This window comes from Dama dama, chromosome X (assembly GCF_033118175.1).
Source record: "Dama dama isolate Ldn47 chromosome X, ASM3311817v1, whole genome shotgun sequence".
Classification (NCBI taxonomy): Eukaryota; Metazoa; Chordata; class Mammalia; order Artiodactyla; family Cervidae; genus Dama; species Dama dama.
Genome location: NC_083714.1, coordinates 144,083,333 through 144,090,422, shown reverse-complemented (window position 1 = coordinate 144,090,422; position 7,090 = coordinate 144,083,333). Strand labels below are relative to the sequence as shown.

The following is a 7,090-nucleotide window of genomic DNA, read 5'->3' as shown; positions in this document are numbered from 1 at the left end:
GTCACCATTGGCTGGGGGAGTCACTTGCTAATCTCATAATGTATAAGGGTGTGGCCCCCTGGGGAGGGATATATATAGGGGTGCTCAGGGGTGCCCTCAAATTCCCCCACCCCAAATCTCCCACCCCCTCACCAGTTGTGACAGTCTGTATTGAGGCTCTGACCCAAGCCCAACTCACAGCCAGGCCCAAGAGGCTGACCCTCCTCTCCCAGGACAGACAGGTGAGCCCCTGGCTCAGTGCCTGCAGCTTCCAGCTCCTGCAGCATGAGGCGGTGGGCACACAGGGGCATTCCTGGGGTGGGGGTGAAAGTGCAGAGACACGGGCTGGAGCCACCTGCCGGGGGCCAGTCCTCTGCCCGCCGCCGCCTATGGACATCCTTGGAAGCGGGGTAGGGAGAAGGAAATGGGTGGAAAGGAGACTCCATACAGCTCTGGGCCCTGAGACTGAACTTCCAGTAGCAAGTTGGACTGTGTATCTGTGTCAGGGGGCTGACCATGAGCAGTGTAAGGCTATGGCTTGACTGGAGCTGGCCAGGCTCTTTCCTGATCAGATCATTGAGCCAGAACACAGCAGGGTCAACAGAGGCCATTCAAGGATGGGACCCATGGGAGGGGAGCGAGGGAGGTGTAAAGGGCCTGAACCAGGAATGGGACACCTGCATTTGAGTCTACCTCTGCTGGGAACTGTCCCCTGACTCCCTTCCCCTGCCCAGGGGCTCAGGGCCACCAGCTCTAAGTCAGGACACTTAGAGGCTGTCCAGAGGCCACGGGGTCTGCAGAGGTGAGAGCTGACCGATGAGAGGAGGGCCCTGGGCTCCTGGCAGGGGGAGGCCTAACCGGGACACAGGCCGAGCAGTGCAGGAAGGTGCCCTCCGGGCAGTGACAGCCCTCCTCGCAGCTGGCAGAGAAGCAGCCCACCTTCCTGGTGAAGTGGGCATAGAAGGGGCACCCCTCACCAGCCTGGCACTTGTGGTACAGACCCCCGGCCGGGCAGCCTGCCTCTGAAGAGGACCCCTGAATTAGTGCCGGGGCCACACTGCCCTTGTGGCCTGCTGTGCCCACCTCTGCTCACCCCAGTGCCCATCCCCTCCAGTGGCCCCCAGAGTCATGCGGACCACACCCTCCCTGGGCCGGGCCCTAGGTCACGCCCACTCTTACAGTCTCCTGTGGCCCCAAATCCACCTGCTTCATCCTCCATTTGCCCACCACTGGGCTGTGTGAGGGGGGCATGTGGCGGATGGGATGGGAACGGTCAAAAGGCAACCTGTGAGTCAGGGTCAAAGGCCAGGATGGGGATTGGGAGTGAAGTTGGAGTGCCCGGATAGAGCCTGGGCCGGGGCTCACCTCTGCAGACCTGGGTGCGGCAGGTGCAGTTCTGGCGGGCAGCTGCTCCCCTCTGCCACAGGAGATGCTGTAGTCCTCCCAGGGGCCCCAGGAACCCCACACCCCCGGCCCGGGGCAGGCAGGCACCGCCTGGTATTGCAGGATGCCTGCCACGCAGGTGCTGGGGACAAGGGCGGGGCTTCAGAAGACAGGGCCCTGCCTGCTTCCCCGGGGGCCCTCCTGCCCGGCTGCCAGCCCACGCCTCCTGGGCTCTCTTGGGTCACCAGTTGTCACACGGCCCTGTCACCACCTCCCTGGGCTCCAGGCCCTCCCAGGAGCTGAGCCCAAACCCTGCAGAGTGGCTCTGGTTCTCAGGGATGCTGAGCACAGGAGGGGGTCGGGCACTTCAGATGGCTCAGCCAATTACCAACACTGCTCAGGACTCGACTCCACTGTCTCCATCCACGGGAACCAGGGTCCTGGTGGGTGGAGGACACAGAAGCCCCAACGGGCACCAGCCCCAGGACACAGGAGTTGCCCATTCCCATCCTGCATTCCCAGGCTGGCCCCTGTGGGCAGAGTGGAAGGGGCCAGGTGGGAGGGCACTGCTGTGTTTGGGGGACAGGTTGGGGGAGACATTGACCCATGACTCCAGGCTGGTACTGGCAGCAGCACTGGGCAGGGGGAACACAAAGGCCATCCTGGGACAGCTGGCCTGGGGGTCCCCCACAGCTGGGCTGCTGGCAGCCCATCGAGTCTGGCTGGCACATGACCCCAGGGGGACAGGTCCTCGCAGGAGTGGTGGCAGAGCTGCCCATAGGGGAGAAGACCCTGGCTACCTGCACAGTCTGCAGCAGGAGGGAAGCAGAGTGGGTAGGTTTGGGAGGTGGTCCATCCTGGGGCAGGGGTTCCCAAGAGTTGAGTGACCAGCCCTGCCACCATGCCCATCACCTGTTAGGACCTTCACTCGCCCAGTTCCATGGGGTGAGTGCCCTAAGGGTTCTCCCTCCAAGGAAGTGGCATGCATGTGTGTATGCAAAGGAGAGGGTTAGATGCAGAGGGTCAAAACTCCTAGCCTTACAAGCCACCACCACCACCCACCATCTCCACAGACGTCCTCACATGTGCACTGAGTAGAATTGCCCTGGCAGGGGGAACTCTGCCTGTGGCCCCCAGGGCAGGGCCGGCCTCCCTCAGAGGTGGGGGCCCAGCTACATGTAGGGGGGCCATCCCTACATGTAGGGATGGGACTGCCCCAGGCACATGTCACAGGGAGACCATGGTCCCCATGGGCTCCAGGATCCATCCACTGTGGCAGAATACAAAAGCACCTCTTTGCCTTGGGAGGCCTGAGAGGTCCCAGCCCGCTGGGATTGGAGCCACCCAGTGGGGCATCTCACCAGGGCACTTGGGGGGGCTGGCACAGGCCTCCCTCTGATGCTGGGCCCCTGCCTCCCCTGCCTCCCCGGGGCTCGGGGATACGCCATGCTGTGGCGCCAGACACCTGCAGGTCCTGGAGCAGGTCCTCGTCTGGGCCCAGCAGGGCTGGGAGCATGCTGTCCACTCCAACCATGGGCACCAGGTGCCAGGCACTTTGGGGGTGAATGGTGAGCCCTGGGGTGCAGCCATCCCATCCCCGGTCCCAGCCCTTGCTGCACCCCCAGACTGCTTCTCCTCACCTTGTTCTGAGCGGGGTACATACCTGGGCAAGGCAGGTCTGTGCAGGTGAGCTGGCCCTTGGGGCAGATGCTGGGCGGGGCAAGCAGGCACATAGAGAGGGCAGCTCGCTCGCGCTGTGCCCTCCACATATGCCCCTCCCCATCTGCCTCCCTTCCCATCTCCTGCACCTCCACTGTCCTCTGAGGTTTCAGTCCCCCTCCCCACTCTCCAGCACCTCCAGACCCTGCTCCCTGACACACCAAATGCACTCTCAGGCATCTTAAAGACTTGGTCCTATGGGGAAGTGACCACAGGTCATCTGCAGCTGAAGGAGGCCAGACAGCAGGAGGAAGCACCACATCGCCACCCCCTGCCCTCTCAAAGCACACGTCCAGCTCTCTGAAGTCTCCCAGACCCCCAAAGCTGGCTGCCTCAGTTTCCCCACATTCAGACCAGGGGTTTGGGTACCTGCCTCATCTTCTCAGGACTTATGGGAGCCTAGCGTGCAACAGCTGAGACTGGGAGAGCTTGGGTGTGTGAGACACGGAGTGGACTAGCCCTGCCCTCACCCGTGGCATCCTGCCTGCACCCCACACTCCCGGCCCTCACCAGTCGTTGCAGCTGTCGGGCCTGGCCAGCTGGGCCCCTGGACGGTGCTGCTCCCCGGTCAGCAGGTCCAGGCAGCTGCAGTGATCGGGCTGCATGCAGACGGTGCCCTCGGCACTCAGCACCTGGCCTGGGGGGCAGTAACAGCCGGGCTGGCAGCACCAGACGCAGTGCTGGGGGACAAGGAAGGGAGGGCCCGGGTCAGTGAAAAATGGGAGGCCCAACGGGACTGCTGCAGGATGGAGGGGGTGCCTGGGAGCCACGATGAAGTGAAGAAGGAGGCTGTGGGGGCCAGAGCAGGGGGAGTCCGATGCTCCGGTTCATAGCTGTCTTTTCTAAACAGTTTATGTGGAGTCTCCACTGGAGTTTCCCAGATCTCCTAGGATGGAGGGAGCCAGGGACCAGATAGCTGGCGGGAGCAGTGGGCGTTTGGGAAGGTGCAGGGGCTCCTTGGGAGAGGCCGGGACCAGGCACCGTGTCCTGGTCCTCCCGCCTCCGTGTGGAGCCTCCCATCCTCCTTGGACAGGCCCGAGCAGGGCTTCTCAAAGCGCAGTCCCTTTGCCCTAGCTGTTTGCTCCAGCATCTTATGACACGGGACCACTTCCTCGCCACTGCGCAGGCGCCACTCAACCGTGACCCCTCGCCGGAGGCCGGCCTGGATTCCTCTCCATGGTCCTGGACTGGCCCCCGCCCCAGAACAGACGTGCGCCCTCGTGCGCGCACAGGGTCAAGGTCTGCACACCAACGCACCCCACGCGGAGTGTTTTGGATGATCCACTAAGAGGACTGCCCTTTTCCTGTGTGTTCCTGCCGTTTCTATCATAAAACATGTCAACCGAGAAACATATATGCGGTAAGGAGGACAAGGGCAGCTGGATGAGGCTCACTCCCGCTGCTCTCTAGAACCAGGAGCCAGGCCGGCTGGGTGCTGACCCCTATCCTTCCTCCAACTGCAGACAGCCCCAGGTCAGAGGGGCCACACCCTGCCATCTGGAAACGTGACTGTCAGGAGCCCAGACTCACCACCAGGTCATTGCAGGATCGAGGGCAAGGAGGACCACAGGCGCTGTACTTGGCCCCTTCAATGGTGGTGCAGTTGGTCACTGCGGGGAAGGGCACCGGGTGGGTAGACAGCTGTGTGGGTCACTCCCCCGACCCCCCACCTCCCCGCTGGCCTCCCCAGAATGCCCCCCGAAGTTTTCCCACCTCTCTTCCTTGACCCCCATTGCCATCCCTGGCAGGTACCTTGGCACGGTAGAGCCTGGCAGGCCACCCCCTGCATCCGAGGCCCTTCATAGTAATCCTCCAGTCCCTGGGGTAGGGGCTGGTCACAGTCTCGGGTCTGGCTCCGGAGACTGCCTCCCCCCACAGCTCCGGCTACAGCTGGACCAGGGTCCCCAAGGGCCCCAGCCTCCAGCTCCTGGGGAATAGAAGAGGAAGCAGTGGCGAGGGGCTGGGCTTGGCTGGGGCAAGGCAGTGGGCATGTCAGGGCTCCATGGGACTCACGGTCACACTCCAGCAGGAGGCAGGGCTCCTCCTCTGCCTCGGGACCTGGGCAAAGAGGGGGTGCCGAGGCCAGCATGGGCAGCAGGGCCACGCTGGACAGTGGCCTGCCAGGGGACCCCATGCAGAAGCTGTGTCTATGGCACTGGACTGGGCCACAAGAGGCAGAGCCCTCCCTCCGTGGGGTCCAGGGTGACCACGTGGGCTGACCTGCGGTGTGCAGCAGGGAGAGGCAGAGAGGACAGCGGAGGCTGAAGGGGCCCAGAGGGTGCAGGGTGGGCAGAGTGCGGTGCAGAGGACAGGCTGACCCTCCCTGCTCCCGCCCCTCCAGAGGGCTTTCATCCCCAGTGCTACCCCCGACCCCTGCACAGACGCACTCTGGCAGGGAGGGAGCGGGTGGTGAAGTCAGGAGACGCCCCCTTCTCACCCTACTCACAGGTCCAGGAGGTGCAGTTAGTGATGAGCCCAGAGACACAAAAGCTGGTGGAGAAGGAGCAGATGGTGTGGGTGCTCTTAGGCTGAATGTGCCCCCACAAATTCCTGTGTTGGAGCCCTAACGTATGAGCGTGACTGCAGAATTGTGACCGTGTTTGGAAGGGGGCAATTTTTGCAGAGGTGATCAAGTTAAAATGGGGCCATTAGGGTCAGGAAGCAACACCCCCCACTTAAAAATTTTAAGAGTCAGGGTAACTTGCCCAAAGCTTTCAGCAAAGCCCACTTACAGGAAAGATGAGGGAAGGGTGTGTGATTAGCTGTTGCAAGCTTCTTCCTGTAGATCCTCTGTTCTTGCGGTAAGGTCAGGGTCAGGTAATGGTGTTCCTATAAACCTCCATGGAAACAAATATTATTCCCTATACTGAAAGGAAAGGCCCCAAGTTTGACTTTCACCTTCCAAGGTCCTGGTTAGGAGGATGGTGTCCCTGTGCAGGCTGGCTATGCTGTCTGGGTGCATTCATACAGCACCCATTCTTGGTCCTCCCACCAGTGCCCAGTCCCAGCTGAGGAGGCAACTCTCAGTTCTCTGTGCCCTCCTCTTACCGAGATCCCCATACCATACCCGGCCATCTTCAATGAGGGAGACAGGTGCCCAGTATGCAGCTGGCCTTCAGTCTCCTCAGTTTAGCCAAATGGGGCACTGGGTCCCACAGACAGTGACCCACACAAATTGCCACAACCATTAGGCCATGAACGTGGGGATGGGACACATTGGCTATTGCTTTGAAACCTGTCATGTCAGTGAGTGGCTTACGCAAGGACTCTAAGCCTCTGCAAGACACAGCCTGTCCTGAAACTCTGCTGTTCACTACCCAGCCCAAGGCCAGAGACCTTCACTACACTCTGCTGAGAGGATGACTGTTGGTGGAGTTGGACTTCAAACTTCACTTGTCTTGTCATAAGGGCCGCCATTCCATGTCCATTCTGCTTCTATTACAGTCTTCCGTGATGAGATTATTTAACCTATGACTAAAAGTTGGTAACCTGGACCATCATGGTCTATTTCCACTAGCTCATAAACCATACTCCACTCTGTTTCTATAACTCAGGTATTTTAACACTGTCATGTGATTATAAAATTTTTGTCTTCTGCTAACTGAAGTATTTTACCTAGCATAATGTCCTCAAGGACATATGTATTGCAAACAGGGGAACTATTTATTTTATCATTGTTATTGTTATTCATTCATATTATTCATTCATTCAAGTACAGTTGACTTGTCATATTTTTAAACATTTTTTTATTGAGCTATAGTCACTTTACCTTTTTGTTTGCTGTAAGTCAGTCAAACTGAATCAACTTCATCTGTACATATATCACTTCATTTTTGGATTTCTTTCCCATTTAGGTCACCACAGATCACTAAGTAGAGTCCCTTGTTCTTTCATGTTTTCTTTCAAAATGTATTTATTCTTCATTTTAACCTGAGGATAAATGCTACACAATATTGTGATGATTTCTGCCATATATGAACATTAGTGAGTCATAGGTATCAATGTGTTC

General features: G+C 59.2%; 1 pseudogene; it reads right to left on the bottom strand.

Moving 5' to 3' along the window:
* Positions 1–732: 732 nt before the first annotated feature.
* LOC133052909 (SCO-spondin-like) lies at positions 733–6,156 on the bottom strand (annotated as a pseudogene).
* Between the last annotated feature and the right edge of the window lie 934 nt (positions 6,157–7,090).